Below are 17,808 nucleotides of genomic sequence, written 5' to 3'. Positions count from 1 at the left end.
CAATAAGAGTTCTAGATAGGTCTCATAGATATATCACATATTTGACCACCCTGATCATATCAAAGGTGATAATAATCTTGAAGGAAGTGTTCTTTAGATGTCAAAATCAGGATTTTCTAAATAGCTGAAATATGTTGATGCAGGTGGCATTTTGAGAAAGCACTATGCCTTGTAGCAATGGATCAGTAAAAAATTCATCAGGGGCATCTCTAGCAAGTGACTGGGGAAACTGCACCTGTTTAATTTCTGCCTAGAAGCATTCCTCCCCAGTCCAATCTTGCGCTGAAACATCAAGGCCAAGAGTGGATGCAAGAAGCCTAATTTCAAAATAAAGCATAATATACAACACTGTACAAAGTCTTTACAGTTTATATGGCATAAAAGTTAAGATGAGGACCTTAAGGTGTAATTTCCATATTTGACCATCTAAAACATCTTAATTATCATCTTAAACTAAAGGTTTTTGGATTACTGAATCATATTCTGATTTTATCCCATGAGTAATTTCTAAAAAGGGAGGCAAGGAGCACAAACACTTTCAGAGGTCCTAGTCTCTGCCCTGGTAGTCTCTCTCTCTCTCCGATTCCCTGATATGTGAAGCTGGTTCTGATCCATCAGTACTGAAGAAAACACAGCACACTCACAGCCTTTTTTATTATGTCCTATGCCCCTGGCTAAGTCCAGTTACTGAACGCAGATTCTAAGGATGAGTCCTGGCACAAGTTAAGCTCCAATCACATTAACAAAAGCATGGCAAAAGGCCAGTCTAATAGGACTGGTGGAAAGAATGAATTATCAGTCTCATTATTTCATTCCTAATTAAATAATCTGAAATGAATTCCAAATACCAGTTGCATCCAAATATTTTAGTAAAACATACAGTCACCAGTGGCACCATTGTTTTGATACCACATCCTAGAGTGTGCCTTGAGGATGGTAAACAATGCTAGAGGCTCTGGAAACAATTAGGAATTAAAGAGGGTGCACATTTTACTTTCCCTTCTCTAGGGAATAACTACTGACCAAGTAATTAAATAATTCGGGCGGGCAAATCACCTGAACCAAGCCACCATTTTGTACAAAACGTTATCTCACTTAAAACACTATTCAGCCTCATTTATGGAAGACTTTCCATGCAGGAGCATAACTAGAATAGGGCAAGGGGAGACAGCTGTCTGGGGGGGCCCCCAGAGGCAAGTCACATGACTGACTCCCCCAGCCGCACACCCACTCGGGCTCCCTTCAGTTTTATTCATCCTCCGAAACTGATGTGAGTGTTGAGCTACCAGAACAGCATGTCTTTCTCTAGTACCATTAAATGACTTGCATCATCCACAATTTTTAAAAATAATTTAGGATGATGTTCTATTGCGGCACATAGAGGAGAGAGAGGGGGAGAGAGAGGGAGAGAGAGAGAGAGAAATGTTACTATGCTTTTTGTTCAGCCTCATTTAAGATTTCTTTACTTCATGAGCTGAGCTTCAGTGAGGGGGGGGGCACATTTTAAAATCTTGTCTCTAGACCCACTCCAACCATGCTATGCTCCTGCTTTCCACTCTTTCAAAAGTATTTAAGAGTATTCTGATGATTCTGTATCAGTCCAGGGGTGGACTGGGCCAATGGGTTCAAAGATACACCTTGCAGCCCCAGATACGCCCCTCGTATCTGACATCAGACATGGGGAGCATTATTTCACTCCCAAACGGGGCCACACAGCCTCATCTGGGACCGAAATCGGCCTGCGCTGCATTGAAAGTGTAGCCGGAGTGACTCTCCCTGCCTTTAAGAGGCAGAGAGAGCCACTCCTGGCCTCGCTGCCAATGCAGCAGGGCTGATCTCCTTCCCAAAGAGGGCCGTGCAGCCCCATTTGGGAGATCGGCCCATGCTGCATTGGCCATGTGGCCAGTATTGCTCTCCCTACCTTTAAAGGCAGGGAGAGTAGCTCTGACCTGCACGGCCCAATACAGCATGGGTCGTTCTTTCTTCCAAATGGGGCCATGTGGCTCCATTTGGAAGGGAGACCACGCCCCCCCATGCCTGACATCAGAAGCGGGGCCAGGGGGCCGTGGTGGCAGCCGAACACGGGCCACCGCCAGCTTCCCTCCGCTCCTGTATCAGTCAGAGGCCCATGCTATGCAACATTATGGGTCACAAAACCATGTTGCAGAAGCACAACATTCATGTGCAAGAGAGTTGCACTATGCCGGAAGCTCATGTTGCTGACTAGTGTTTCCACCTGTGAACTTCTAAGCAGCAGCACATGCACCACAGCCATATGTGTGGGTTAGCAACAGCATGCTGACCACGCACATAGCTGTTGAGAATGTCCTGTGGCCTTGCACGCCCACACTGCATGCAGGCTGTAGGCAGCAGTGCCACAGCTGTGCGTGGCCTTTGCTAGAGTGAGTGCCGCACGTGGAAAAGCAGCAGGGTGGCAGTGGAGCAGGTAAGGACCTGCTTACCTGTTTCTTAAGGGAACCACTCCTTCACCCACCCAAGCCTGCACGAGCCATTCATACAGATCGTTAACTACAAGGTGGTAGAAATTATTTAAAAATGGAAGAGGCAGCTGAGTGCTTTTAGCTGTACAATACCACCCAAAGAGGCAGAGCTGGCAGATCTGCACAGCTTAATAAAACATCATGAATTTGTCATGCTTTGGATTATCTCACTTCCACAGAACCAAGCTAAAGTTTTACAGTGTTGAATGACTAGTGTTACTACTTACTAGGTCTACGCCTGTAGATAGTGGCTTCAATCCAGTTTTAATCATGCACAAGCAAGCTGTTTGCATGCACAAGAATGCAGGTGTATACATATGAACACCCACTGGCATATGTATCCCATTCAAAGCAATTTAGTGCTTTCAGTTATGCACATCTGGTTTATGCCAACCCATTTCCAATATGTACATATAAGCCTTCTGAGTATGCACATACCATCTTATGGAGTGCCTAACCTTATAAAAAGAGGCACTAAAAATAATGAAGCCATGGAAGCTCCTGCACTCCTGTTCTACTGCTCCCTCCTATCCATTGTCCAGTCCTGCCTGCCATCAGTATTCTCTCAGATTTTTTTCATCTGTGTACGGAATGAGTTTTGCTCTGGGTGGCAGTATCCAGGCAACGCGTGTGCATGTGCATGCTGAGTGGGACCTTCCTGACTCAATCTGAGCAAGATCTAAAATTAACTGAGCAGACATCAAAAAAATGTGTGAGTCTGCACACGTGTGTATGCCTTAGAGGGAACAGTGCCTGCCATAGCAAGCAAAATTCTAGTTTTTTTGTCCCACAGCAGACAGAAAAGGAGGGTGGTGAAGGGACTGGTGGAACAGTAACTCCATCCTTTCTCAGAGCCTCTGAGCTTTTAAAAGGTGCTGTGCCATTTCCAGATAAAAAGGATCCGGCAACTCAAGCCATGTTTCGCTTTTCAGACATAATGTTCGGCATCCAAAAGATAAATCAGTTTGAGCAGACACAGGCTAGATAGGGATTAAATATCTGTCTCCCCCCAAAAAACAACTTAAAGTTAGAGCATCCTACAAAAGGGAAGGGATACTGAATTCTTCTCTTAAAGCAGCAAACCAGTTTTGATATTTCTTTACCACAAGTAAATGAAACACCTCATTAAAGAGATTAAACAAAAGTACATGCCTTTCAACTTGGAAGACATCTCCTATCCCCCCAAAGCCTCCACTACATATAAACAATTGTCTTTAATAAAAGAACTTCACCAAACCACAGTCAGCAGCACTTAATATCCCGGTATTAATGCTGTCAATCAAAGACAACAATGCTCAAATAACTTTAAAAGGAAAACTATTGGAATTAATTCGAGTGAGATGAAAAACATTTCCTAACATCAAAGTCATTTTTAAAAATACCACAAACCATTTCCAAATAAATAACCATCAGTCAAAAACTACATAGATAAAAAACGTCCTGCTGAAAGTGCAGAAAATGTGAACCTATTTCATATAATCCCTTTCACATATACTCAGAGTTAACTATGTATATGCCAGATCTCCACACGAGTGGAATAAAAACACGGGACACACTACACTTCCAGAGAATCAAAGCTGTCATTAAAAAAGAAAGAAAAACAAGTTGCTAGATCTCATGGTTGCATGATATGCTCAGAAGAGCATATCATGGTAAAATCCAAGATATTCAGAGGGTGATAAATTTTTGCTGCCTTATTGCTGTGAACAAGCCTATCACTATTGGATTGCTTTAAAGCTCTGCTCATCAGGATATGAGATTTGACAAAAGCGTGTTAATGGTTAGTAGATGTTTCCTTAATGGGAACTAATGGTTGGAACTCTGGAGCTCTGTTAACCCCAGAGCTTGGTGAACCCCAACCCCAACCCCAACCCCGCTAACAGGAGCGGCTGACATAAAGCGGTATATGTGTGAAGAGACAGCAGTTTGCATTATGGGGACTGGGAGAGACGGAAAGGACAAGCCATAGGGTACCTTGGGGGGGAGGGATCTGATGTGATCTAACAGGTTTGCTCTCTAGCAGCAGGGGATACTGCTTGCCTTCCCCCAGGGGTGTAGCTATAATTGAGCAGATGGGTTCAAAAAACCCAGCCCCACCCAATTCCACCCCTCCCTATTTTCTTCATTATCTCTCTCACTCCAAGGGTCTGCCAGGGAGAGGGGCGAACACAGGTCCCTTCTTCCCTAGCTACACCCCTGCCTCTACCTATGTTATTCTTATAAATTTGTGAAGAAAACAATTTCTACAAAAACACTATAAGTCTCCAATGGTCTCTCCTCCAAAAGGAAATAAATATTCAGATAGTGTTATCCTCTAAAATTTCTCACCATCCTGAGAAGTGAGGCACGTGGAACAATAAGACTGCCAGTGATGAGGGGCAGAGCTTTGATATCACGCAGAGCTCCTTGTCCCTCCTATGAATACCAGGAGCAGAATAAATGACATACAATTACAAAATAAATTATACAAAATAAGATAAACTAGCTGAGCCAGGTGCAGAGCATCTGTGCCTCTAGTTCGCCGCCACTGATTTCTCCCCCCACCTCCAGCCGCCGCTTTTTGCCAGCCCGCTGGCCATCTTCTTCCCCGCCCACCCCCGCCACTGCTGCCTTCTTCCTGGCTGGCCACCACCATTCACCACTGTTATCTTTGGCTGCCCGGCCGCCCACCGCCATTCGCTGCCATTATCTTTGCCTGCTGGCCGGATCCCACCACCATTTTCTTCCCCACTCCCATCACTATCTGGGCAGCTGCTTGCAAAAACTCTCATGAGAGCTGCCATACATGGGATTAACGACAGATACTCCTAAGAGAGAGAGAGAGAGAGAGAGAGAGAGAGAGAGAGAGAGAGAGAGAGAGAGAGAGAGAGAGATACATACACACACACACACACACACACACACACTAGCCGACCCTACACAGAGCATCTGTGCGCTCCTTGGGGCCAGCTGTTTCCCCCTCCCTCCTGCCAGGTCTTTCCTCTCCCCCCCACTCCCTCCATCCCCAAGCTCTCTTGCCCTCCCCCCTTCCAGCCCTCCCCCCTCCCCGCCACCTGCACAGAGCTGTGGCAGGCAGCCAAAAAGGACCCCTCCGCCGCCATTCCTGCTTCCGGTGCGGCGAACAGGAAAGCCCTGACGCTCGTTTCCCTCCCGTCCCAGGCTGCAACAGGTGTGGGGGCTTCCTCACTCACCAGTTCCAGGGCCAGCTCCAGGGCCAGGGCCAGCTCCAGGGCCAGTTCGTCCCCACTCACCCAGGACCAGGTCATCCCGCCTCCCCCCCACCCAGCCTGCTTCCCCCCCACCATGGTTTCTGGCCTGGCAGCCTAGCCGCTCCAACACAGCTGCAGCCGCCTCTCCCTTACCCAGGAGGGCCTGGCCTGCCATCCCTCCGCCACCTCCTGCCCCAGCGGCCAGGACATACCGCCACCTCCCCCTTATTCAGGATGGCCAGGCCTGCCGTCCAGCCGTGGCCTCCCACACCCGGAGGACAGGCTGGGCTTTGCCGCCGCCACTGCCTCCCGTTACCCGGGACGGCCAGGCCTGCCGTCCTGCCTCCGCCAGCCACCAAGGCTGCCTCCTCAGGTCATTTTGTGGCCCACAGCCACCATTCACCGCCATTTGCCTTCCCCCCCCAAACTCTCGCCAATGCCAAGAGCTCTCCCAAGAGTTCCACTGCCAAATTCAGGACACGTATGCCGGCTAAGTGTATTAAATATATAGATTATAATGCACTTTTGCTTAATTTGCATATTTTACACAGGTCACACCATTCTGCTTTTCTTGGCATAGATTTTTATGCATTTAAAATAAAATAAAAATACATGCACTACACCAGTCCTGTTACTTAGAATACTAGTTTGTTTTTGCTACAAAGGCATATTGGTTGTTTTCAAGAATACTAGTGGACCCGCACAGAGCATCTGTGCGCTTTCGGTCCGGCTGTTTCCCCCTCCTGCCCAGGTATCTCCTCTCTCCCCCTCTCTCCAGCCCCGTGCTCTCTTGTGCCCCCCACTTCCGTTCCCCCCCTCCACGGAGCCACACCAGGCAGCAGGCAGCCAAAAAAGAGCCCCGCCACTGCTGTTACCACATGTTGCCCACTCACCCCTGCCAGCAGCGCTTCCCGCCTCCTCCCAGCCCGGGCTGCGGTGGTCGCAACCACAGCCAGACGCTGCCGCCGCCTCCTCACAGCGGCTGGGCTGCCCCTGGCCACTCCAAGCAGCGGGCGGCCAAAAAAGGCCCCGCCACCGCTCTTACTGTCCGTTCCCCTTACCCCTGGCAGCCCACCAGGGCCAGTCTGTTCTACTGCCTCCTGCCTACTCCCAGCCCAGGCCGCGGACGCAACGGTCGCAACCGCGGCTGGGCTAGGCTGGCAGCAGCCGCCGCCGCCTCCTCACAGCAACCGAGCGTGGCGGGAGCTAACGTTCGGCTGGAGCCGCCGCCATTCCCCCCCCCCCCCGTGGCTGCATCTCAGCTCGCGTTGCAAGCCGCCTCCGCCCAGCCAATCGCAACGGCTCCCGCCTCCCAGCCAATCCGGCGCTTCATCTGGGTTGCTGCCGGGACGCATCCCCACAGTCACGTCTACGAGAATTAAATATATGGATATAGTGCATGCTGGTCTCACTTTACTGACAGACTCTGGTATCCACAGAGGAAAGAAGACCCAGGAAGAACTGACAGCAACTTAGCTATGATAAATGCACAGACCCAATAACTGCAGTAAAATTGTAGGCGATGGCAATATCAGCAATGGTGGTGAAACACCCTGTCATGCTGTGTCCTAAAGGAGTTAGTGGTGGCTACAGAAAGGGCTTACATCCTGTCCTTCAGAGTTCCAATTACTCATTCCCTCTCTTCCCTTCCCCCACAAAATGGGGTGGTGGTGGGGAAATGTATATTGCATCTTAGTTACTTCCAAAACCTTTGTAAAGTAAAGTTGTGCCGTCGAGTCGGTGTCGACTCCTAGCGACCACAGAGCAACTTGCAAAAACCATGACACACTTTACGGCAGGCTTGAACAATTTGTGGCTCTACCAAGTTGAACGCAACTTGACAGGTAATGTGGGTCGGTAACACCAACCCACCTTACACTTACACACACATGTCACACACCCTATTTTTGCAGTTGGAAGTTGGGGAGCAAAAACAGATTTATCAAGCCAGATGGTATTCAATAGGCCTGGGGTTTTCTGCACTTTCAAAAGCTAGGATAGGTCCATTACCTCCCCGCTCCAAGTGGAGGCAGCTGATCCTTGGGCAACTGCCCCAGGTAGTACCCACAGGAAAAGCTCTGGGAGGAACTACAGTCCCCAGGCATTCCCACACCTTTCCCCACCCTCCCCAAGAACACCCCCCCCTCGCCATTCCCTACACCCACCCAGCTTCCCATGCACCAGTTCTGGGTCAAGAATTAAAGAACCCCCAAAACCCCAACTAACATACTTCCTGGGGCAATTGCTCCAGGATTGGTTGCCTCCATATGGTGGGAGGGAATGGCCTATCAGGGCTTCCAAAATCCCCCAAAGCCCAGGCCTTGCATTCAGCTTGGTGGGCTACAAGTTGTACAAGCCAGATTTAAGGTGCACCCCATCAACATCACTTAATAAACCAGACAACCGTAAGTTGTGCTAGAGATGGACTACTACTATGTACTACTACTATTACAAATATTTATATACCACTTTTCAACAGTTCTCAAAGCAGTTTACATAATCAAAAATAAATAATAAATAAGATGGTTTCCTATCCCCAAAGGAATAGAAAAGCTCACTATCTAAAAAGAAATACCAGGTAGACACCAGCATCAGTCAACTGGAGGAATGCTGTGCTGGGGGCTGGATAGGGACAGTTGCTCTCCCTTTGCTAAATATTTACATACGTGTACATGATTTAGAACTGATATGCTCCATGCATGTGTACCTGGCTTTGAAAAAAGAATTGTAAACTTGGTTACATTCTGTAAAGGTAAAACTTGCTGTCAAGTCGATTTCAACTCCTGGTGCCCACAGAGGCCTGTGGTTTTCTTTGGTAGAATACAGGAGGGGTTTACCATTGCCTCCCCCCCCCCGTGCAGTATGAGATGTTGCCTTTCAGCATCTTCCTATATCGCTGCTGCCCGATATAGCTGTTTCCCATAGTCTGCATTCTGTACCCAACATTAAAGTGAAAAGGGCCTCTTAGATACTTCTCTGAACAAGACAAACAGTACCTGCCCACCATACAATGTGTGAATGTGTCTTGGGTTGTGATAGATGGGCAACACTTCAAACCCTGTGAGGAAGCTTGCATTGTTTTTGCCAATGCCACTAAAAGCTTTAACCGGTTCACCAACGTTCTCCTCCTTTTCCTCAATTAGGAGCTCCAGTGGCTCCATTTCCAGAATGTGTGTGATATTTATCTTCCTTGTTTTTAATATGCTATGGATTTGCTCCAAGCTGACTCAAATAAAGTGCTTATTTGCTCAGATACCATTTCCCTTTCATAGCTTTCATCACAATTAGTGTACTAGCCTTCTCTTGTACTGTTGCTACCATCTGGAGCACTCTTTCTGGAGCCTTCTGCCTCATTAACTTTCCAACTTATTTCAAAGCCCAGTGGAAACTCTTTCCTTCCCCTCATTTTTGACATTAGTCAAAAATTAAATCCAGTCTCTTACTGAATTTAATTAAGTCAAAATGAATTGTTTATGTTGTATTTTTTAAAGCAAATAAGCATTTTATATCTCCTTACTACCTCTTATGAATCTGTAAAAAAAGGTAACAAATCTTGTTTGTTACAGATTCCTATTTGTTAGTTTTATGGGGGGGGGGGTGTACGCGCGCGTGAGCAAAAATTCTTAGACATTCAGCTCTTCTCTCTTCTGTTCCTTGGAAAAACTACCCACAAAAGATAAACAGATAAAGAGACAGGAAACAGGAAGCTAATCTGAAATTTTGTTTCCTTTGTGCATCAAATAAGTGACAAATCGTTTGGAAGAAGGATTGATTTGGTCAAATTTCAGACCACCATACCTTTAATTATGAGCTATGTCCTCCAGAAACATCCTCCAAACAGTTCTCCAGGAAAACAAAAGAGAAAGCCTTGAGGTGAAATATTAGGCAGGAAATAAAAATATGTTTTCAACACATTACAATATATTAGTTCACGCATCATCAAAAAAAGAAGACTCCACAACATTCTGTTATCTCACCCACCCATATTTTAGCTAATGTATTTTCCAGAAGCATCAGTTTCCATGTCTTACATATAAAACACTCACAAACATATTATTACTACAAATATTATATTCTGCTTTTCAACAAAAAGTTCTCAAAGCGGTTTACATTAAAAAAAGAAAACAGAAGATGCTATTATGGGCTATGATTCTTACAGTCATGGAAAAGCAATAAATTAGTACATGTGTTCTGCATATACTAAACCTTTTACATTAGAATTTTTATTAGCTTGCTTACCACCACACAGACACCTAAGGATAGCACTTGGCCCTTCTAATGCTGCCAGTAGGAAGCCAGAAACATTTAATATTTCAGTCTCTCTTCCCCACCCCCAAGATACAATTAGCTTGAAGAATATTAACTACTTCTCAATACATTTGAAGATAATCATCATGTCACAGGTTTTCAGGACATTTTTACTTTTTTGGTCCACACAGAAGTTTGATTTTGGTTTCTTTCATATAAGCATATTGCCATTAAAACTGTCTATCAATTACTGTTGTGCATCTTGCAAAAGCAAATTTTCAAAGCAGAAATATACTAGAATAGTAATGAAATCAGACTTCCAATTTTTTTTAAGCTTTCAAATTAACTGGTATTAAAAAACCAGTCTTGCAGTCACCTAGCATAACTGCTTAATACAAAGCAGAGTTATTTGTTAAACCACAATAAATTGATAGTTTTATTTAAATCAAAGAGCCAACAGCTATAAGACTAGGATCTTTTTGTTCATTATTGCACTGTAAATCCATACAAACTCTCTCACTGCAGAAAATAATACGGTCCATTGTTTGATGAGAAAAGAACCTTCAATTACAACTTAAGTATTTTACCGATTCTTCCTGGAGCTTAGATAGTAAAATATTCCAAATATTTGAGTGCAAACATGGCCTTACTAGCTCTCTCTGACTAAAACTGAAGCCACGAGTTAGCACAATACTTCTGCAAAACAACTATCTAACAATTCCCAACACCATACTCACATGAGATATGTTGTCACACTCTGAGAAGCAGTGACTCCTCTCAGCCATGTGTTTGCAAAGCCTCTTCCAGCATTAGACACTAAGCAATAAACAATACACAACACAGGAACAGCTGGGCTAAACAGCATTGTGCCTACTTGCAATAATAGGACAGACCAATTTACATATCAATAGAGGAGTCCCCAGGGCCCATCACATTATAAAGATTTAGGGTCCAGCGGGAAAGGCTTTGCTCCTAGAATTAGTGTGCTGCTACGAGAAAGTGGTACACAGCCTACCACTTAAGGCCACAGAAGCTTATTCCTCAAGAACATCTACTGCTAGTTACTATGAGGCATAAAGTATCTGCAACAGATGCTGTTTAATATACACATTGTTTTTGCAACTTAATCCTTTCATATTTCCAAGAACAGGCTTTTGAATTTCTCTGGGAATCTCCCCCTCTCCCCCACACTACACTAAAATAATAACCATCCCCCTCCACCCCAGCTAACTGAAACCTGAACTGGCACTAGCATTGCCAACTCTCAAAATCAAGCATTTTGATAGCTGGGCAGGGCAGACGTAGGAGTGGAGCCTGAGGCAGAGCCCAGCAAGGTTGACATGCCCAGGGAAAAGCCCAGCACAAATCTTCCTGATCATCTAAAGCGTACATCTCTTCTTTTTTTTTTTTTTTAACGCTGAGGAACAAATGATTCTAATCTTTGTTTTTCTTGCAACTAACACAACACAGAGTGTCATGTGCTGTCTGCCATGAGGCACTGTGTGTTACTGCCCCCTGTGGCAACCTGCTACATTACAGCAGATTCCTAGGCCAATAAAGCCCTGGACAAAGCCCTGCCTTGAGGAATAATTCATTGACCTTTCCCTGCAGCAGGAAATATGTATGTATTTATTTAAAATATTTATACCCCACCCCTCCAGCGCACTGCTGCTCGAGGCGGCTCACAACAATAAGATGAACACAAGATGCAATAAAAGTAATAAAATTAACTAAATTAAACAAACAAAAAAGTTGCCAGATTAAAAACCACAATTATTATTAGGTTCAAATTAAAGCTTATTTAATTTGAAAACCTGAAAATTATAAAACGCTAAAGAATCTACCAGATATAACCAAAAAAAGGAGCATTAAAAAGCCTCCTTTAAAAGGTGAGTTTTAAGATGTTTTTTTAAAGACCCTGAGGGAGGGAGCATGGCGAAGCTCTTCAGGGAGGGCGTTCCAAAGCATAAGCAGTATAAGAGGCTTCTTGGCTGAGGCAGGAGTTACTTCAAGGTTCTCTTGATTTGATGCTGTTGCTTCAGTACCTCTCCTGTCTGATTGGTTTGACCCTCAGCTTGTTCTTGACTCCTGGCTCCTGTCTGACCCCCTGGCTCCTCGGACTATTTTGACCCTCTGGCAACTACTTGGCTCTGGACATGTGCTCCCTAGTGACTGCTACCCATGGCTTGGCCCCTGACACAGAATATTTAATTGATAGGACTTCTCCAGATCTAAATCCTAAACCAGGAAACAATTTCTAAAGCATGTAATGCCTTTGTATCAATTTCACAGCCAACCTTCTTATAAGCATTTGCGCTGTTTGAGCTTTTTGGAGGCTAAATCAGGTCTGAATCAAAGCTGTTCATCTTGGCCTAATCCAGATGCAGTCTAATTTGGGTGAAATCAGTCCTGCTTTGGCCCTAATTCCAATAATCTGAAATATTTTAATTGTTAGAGAAGTTCCCTTCTCGAGAAGTGTTCTGAAAGTGTGGGTTCAGCAGAAATAGGGACAGGTTGAAGGTACAATTTCAAGCAACCCTCCCCGCTGCCCCTTTGTATCAAACCAAAGTGAATTACATTGCCTCTTGAAATACTGAATCAGGGTCCATTAAACCACTGAGGTGGCCCCCAAATCAAGTTGATACCATTTTGGTCACTGGGAGTCTTCAGTCTGAAGTATGCTCCCTGGCTTCCATGTCTTCTGTCAGAAAGGCAGAGAGAGAGAGAGATTTTATTTCTGACTAAAAACTACTGCCTTCTGCTATGGATTTTCTGGAGCCATGTCATACAGGAACATATCTAACCTACTTGGTTATAATATATCAACCAGGACTAAAATCATTTTACCTTTTTAATATTTCCTTGACTGCAATTCTATGTGTGTTAATAAACTTCTAAGAAATTGTGTTTGTTCTGATCTAGAGATTAACTAGTCTTACCTCATCCCCATATTTAATGTTGTCCTTTTGGCCTAGTTACTGAAAACGTACACTAATCCTTTAGAGGAACTGGAGATTTAGAGGCTGGAAGCTGGCATAATTTCAGTCTACTTAATATCCCAATTAGATTTCTTGTCCCTAAATATGTAAAAGTTCCAGTAGAAGAGCCTGAGCAGCTAGACATGTATCTAATCAGTTTCCCCAGTGACCCCCCAGTGTAAGGCCTCCCAAAGGACCCTTGAGATCACATGGCCAAAATCTTTGACAAATGCACACAACTAGTCTGTTTTTCTTCTGGTTTGTTGAACCCTACTGTAAATAGCACTCTTGTTGGTGAGCCATAAAAGTGATTCCTGGCAGATGCTGCGAGCAGATGAACTCATTTGCTGGTGAGCAATGTAGGTAATGTACTGTCAAATGTAACAAGGAAGACAAGGCATTAAGTGGTGCCCACAGAAAGCTTCACCACTCCTGTGCAACTGGAGGAAATCGTACAGGAAGCTCACAGCTGTATTGTTGCAAGCACATGAAAAACTTTCAACCACAACTGAGTGAGTACAAGAAGGGGAAGCCAAGCCCACATAGTCCCAAAGACTGGCTTTGCATGTAGGAAAATAATCTTGTTCTCTTAATCTTTTCTCTCAACCTTGCAATTCAGCTTAGTTTCCCTGTTTAAGATACAAATGTTCTGACTATTAGCAAATCTTAATTTTATGCATACAGTCAGTCAGTATGATATAGCAGACAGTGTAGGACTTGGACTATAATTACGGAGGGCTGAATTTCAATTTCTTCTCAGCCATGAAGCTCATTAGATTATCTCAGACCACCACATGTCTTGCTCTGTATGACCTCAGGACAATATCCTGCATGTTTCTTGGAGAAAGGCTAGGATACAAATGGGATCAATAAACAAGGCGGTGGGTGGTGGGGGAGAACTATGTGTCTTCATATACAGGCTTTTGTACAGGTCCTCTAATAATACATCTTCATAGCTGTAGTTATAATCTTTGCACTAGTGATTACATAATCTAACCAGATAATTATATATTGACAAATAAAGACATTCTGCAGACTATAAGTGACATCTATCATATAGGCTCAATTCAGATGACGGGGAATATAGTGTGAGTCTACACATTTCCCCATCACTCTCTCTACTCTCCTTCCATGTGTCAATTTCCACCTCCTTTCTTCTAACAATAATTTGCTCAGACATCTGCACTGGGCTAACCAGAATTGCTTCTAAACCATGGTTTACTTCAAATTGCGATGTTTCAAACATTTGTCAAAGGTTTACACTAACTATTGTTTGACCAGTTTGGATGTCACAGAAAGCTATCAGCTGTCACAGCTACAGGAAATCAGGAGGAGATTTGTGTGCAAGAGAGGAACAGGAATGTGGAGAAGGGAATATGTGGATCTGCAGCATATTCTCAATTCTGCAAACCATAATTTGAAGGATCTAGATATATATAACTCTCCTGGGTGTGCCTTGGAATGTGCGTCCCAGCGCCCAGCTGATTGGCTGGGCGGCAGACGTGCCTGATTGGCTGAGGTGCACCCAGGAGGATTGGTTGCCACAGCGGCCTGGCCATAGAGGCCAGAGGCAGCGGGCCCAGCCCAGCCGTGGAGGCAAGGCCCAGGAGAGGGGAAAGAAGGGGGGGCAGAAGTGGTGGTGGGGAGGAGAGGCGGCTGGGCCTCGAAGTGGAGACTGGGGCAGAAGTGAGGGGAGAGGTAACCGCCGGCCCCAAAGAGCACACAGATGCTCTGTGCGGTATCGGCTAGTTGGAACATAATGCCTGATCTGAACCATAGTTTTAACCACCTGCACAATCTTATTCAAACTTAATCATAATAATAAAACTTTGTTAGCCACCCCATAACAAATCGTTCTCTGGGTGGCTCACAACACAGCATTAAATCACTGAAAACTCATGACATCACACACACACACACACACCCCAATTTGTTACATAAAAAACAAATAAACCACCTAAGTATCAGAGTTACATAGCAACAGTTCAAATTGTACCAAGAGATACTCCTCAAAATACATCCAGTTTAATATTTCACTAGGTTACTAAAGGTATGGAAGTTACTATTGATCTTGGATTCTACTCACCAGTGGGGAAATGATTTGACTAGCAAGCCAGAGGTTGCTGGTTCAAATCCTCGCTGGTATGTTTCCCAGACAATGGGAAACACCTATACCGGTCAGCAGCAATATAGGAAGAAGCGGAAAGGCAAAATCTCACACTGCGTGCAAAATCTCACGCTGCATGGGAGGAGGCAATGGTAAACCCCTCCTGTAATCTACCAGACAACCACAGGGCTCTGTGGTCACCAGGAGTCAATATTTACAGTTGTATCCCAGTTAATTGTTGTTCCACTTTGTCTCAAATATTCCAACAATATCCAGCTTTCTATCACAAACAATTGCCAAATAGTATCTGTATATACCACATTATTCTGTCTACTTTTCAACATGCATAGAATACGATAACAATTCATACAAAAAGGGAAACAGCTTTTCTGAAATGTCTTGTCTATCATATTTCTACTACAAATGTGAGAGGACAAGCTTTATGCAAACAGTCATCTGGGGGCTACAAGAAGATTTGCCACTGAACACTAAGCAGTAGTGCAGGCACATAAATTGCCACAAGAATACTTCTTGAAATAATAATGCATTTTCAGGAATGATACAAAAGGCACACACATTTCTGTCTGAATTTGTTTAGTGGTACATGATAGTAAAAGAACTGTAATAAGTCAAACATGTCTCTACATGCAACACTGCAATCACGTTACAGTGTATTCCCGAACCTGGGTACTAGTGGGGGACATTTCTAATGTAAAAGAAACATGGATATCTCCATAGGGGGAGGTAAGGAGGCTGCATCCTTGAAGACCTCTGGTGCTGGTGGGAAGAATGTCTATTTCCTGCAGACGATCCTTGGGGGTTGAAGGATTATCTGTGGACAGTGGGCCTTGTCACAACTATAATTAAAATCCTCCATTTTAGATGCCACACAGTAAGAGATGGCCCAAGCATCACCACCCTTTTGCCCCCTTACCTGTGCCGGCAGAGATCTTATTCATAACCTGCTGGCTTGATTAGGGCAGCCACCTTGCACACAGGGAGAGTGGCAGACATCCACAGCAGTGATCCGAGCATGCAGCAGGAGCTGTCTCTTGGCAGAGAGGAGCTGACCTTAACACAGCCAGAGGCTTTTCAAGTACCTGTGTGTGTGTGTTGGGGGTGGGGGAAGCAGCTGTGAAACCCTGAGAAAGATATTTCTAGAAGGCAAAGAGTGCTTCTGGAGGCAGAGGAGATCAATGAAAATAATTCCCTCCCAATTCCCCCACACATGGACTCCAGCTCAGGAAGCCTCCGGCTGCAAGGGCACAGCCTCTCTCTGTGAGAACACAGCTCCTGCTTTGCCTCAAACTTCTGCTCTGGATGCCAGTCAAAGAGTATAAATGAGAGATGCAGGGATGTTTTAATGACTTGACCCAAGTTCAAAGGATAACAGGAAAAATGGATTTGAGGTTATACAACCATACATGTTAATTAAAAGAGCATAACACATACATTTTCCAATTAATCGAACCCAGGGCTGCAGATCCTTGGCCCTCCATCGGTTGTTGGATTACAGCTCCCATAATCCCTGACTACTGGCTGCTGAGAATGATGGGAGATGTAGTCCAACAGATCTAGTCCAAGGGCTCAAGGTGTGCAGCCCTTATCTCACCTAACCTTTCAGCCTTCAGTCTATTGTTTACCAGGGCCACAGTTAAACGGACAGTTGGTCTTTTACAAATTCTAAAGGCTAGCAGGGCTGGCCAATGAAAGACCAGAGGCTTTACATATAAGGTGGAGGCTTCTCCCCTCATATCAACATTGTGAGGAGGTGACCAAGCTTGTTCATGAAAGGTGTTCCTCCCAGAGGTTTTTGGGTGGTGCAGCCTCTTTCTGTTCCCCCCATGCAATTCAATACAGATGTAGATGTCTCTGGGGAGATAGAATAATGAGGGGAAATGCTCCCCTCCCTCCTGCCACAGAGAACCCTTGAAGCAAAAGGAATGGACATTCCCCTTAGTAGGCATTTTCCAGGGATCCAACCTATTTTGCAAGCCTCCATTGTTCCTCCATCAGCTTTGTGTGGCCAGGAGATGCCCTGCTGGGGCTTCTCTCAGTCCTGCAAAGCAATCCCTTTAACTGGCAGCAGACAGAATGAGGGCTGGCACCTGTCCTCTACCTTCAGGCTTGCCAGGATGAAGGTAGCCCGCTTCTGAGGGGATAAATGGTGGAAGAGGTATACATCTTCATTCTCTGAGGTCCACCCAGGTATGCAGAAACCTCTCTCAGTGGAGTTGGTGTCATCAGATAAAAAACATAGTATTATGTTATATATTATAAATTGGTCAAGTATACCTGGTGATTTAATTGACTTACTTTATTAAAGACACAAGGAACATTGTGCCTTAATTGTATAATAAAATGTGTGTGTGTGTGTGTGTGTGTGTGTGTGTGTGTGTGTAATATTTGTTATAGTCATTGGTATTATTATTATTATTATTCCATTTCTATACCGCCCTTCCAAAAATGGCTCAGGGGGGTTAACACATAAAAATAATAAATAAATAAGATGGATCCCTGTCCCCAACGGACTCACAATCTAAAAAGATACATCAGATAGACACCAGCAACAGTCACTGGAGGTACTGTACTGGGGGTGGATAGGGCCAGTTACTCTCCCTCTGCTAAATAAAGATAATCACCACGTTAAAAGGTGCCTCTTTGCCAAGTTAGCATTCATTGATGTTCACTAATGATAGCCATTTTTTATTTTTTATTTTTTTACATTTATATCCCGCTCTTCCTCCAAGGAGCCCAGAGCGGTG

At 44.7% G+C, this 17,808-nt stretch overlaps 1 protein-coding gene across 7 annotated transcripts in view; it reads right to left on the bottom strand.

The window, feature by feature from the left end:
- ANKRD6 (ankyrin repeat domain 6) overlaps positions 1 to 17,808 on the bottom strand; it is a 136,748-nt gene that overhangs the window by 82,648 nt on the left and 36,292 nt on the right. The window contains exon 1 of one of the 7 annotated variants that reach the window (XM_053287381.1): positions 9,509 to 9,607. The exons of the other annotated variants lie outside the window; for them this stretch is intronic. The gene's annotated coding sequence lies outside the window, so the exon portion shown is untranslated. Of the gene's footprint in view, positions 1 to 9,508; positions 9,608 to 17,808 lie in introns of those variants that run through there. 7 annotated transcript variants of the gene reach the window in all.

The sequence above is a fragment of the Hemicordylus capensis genome, chromosome 1 (assembly GCF_027244095.1).
Source record: "Hemicordylus capensis ecotype Gifberg chromosome 1, rHemCap1.1.pri, whole genome shotgun sequence".
Taxonomy (NCBI): Eukaryota; Metazoa; Chordata; class Lepidosauria; order Squamata; family Cordylidae; genus Hemicordylus; species Hemicordylus capensis.
This window is presented reverse-complemented; position numbering and strand designations above follow the sequence as displayed.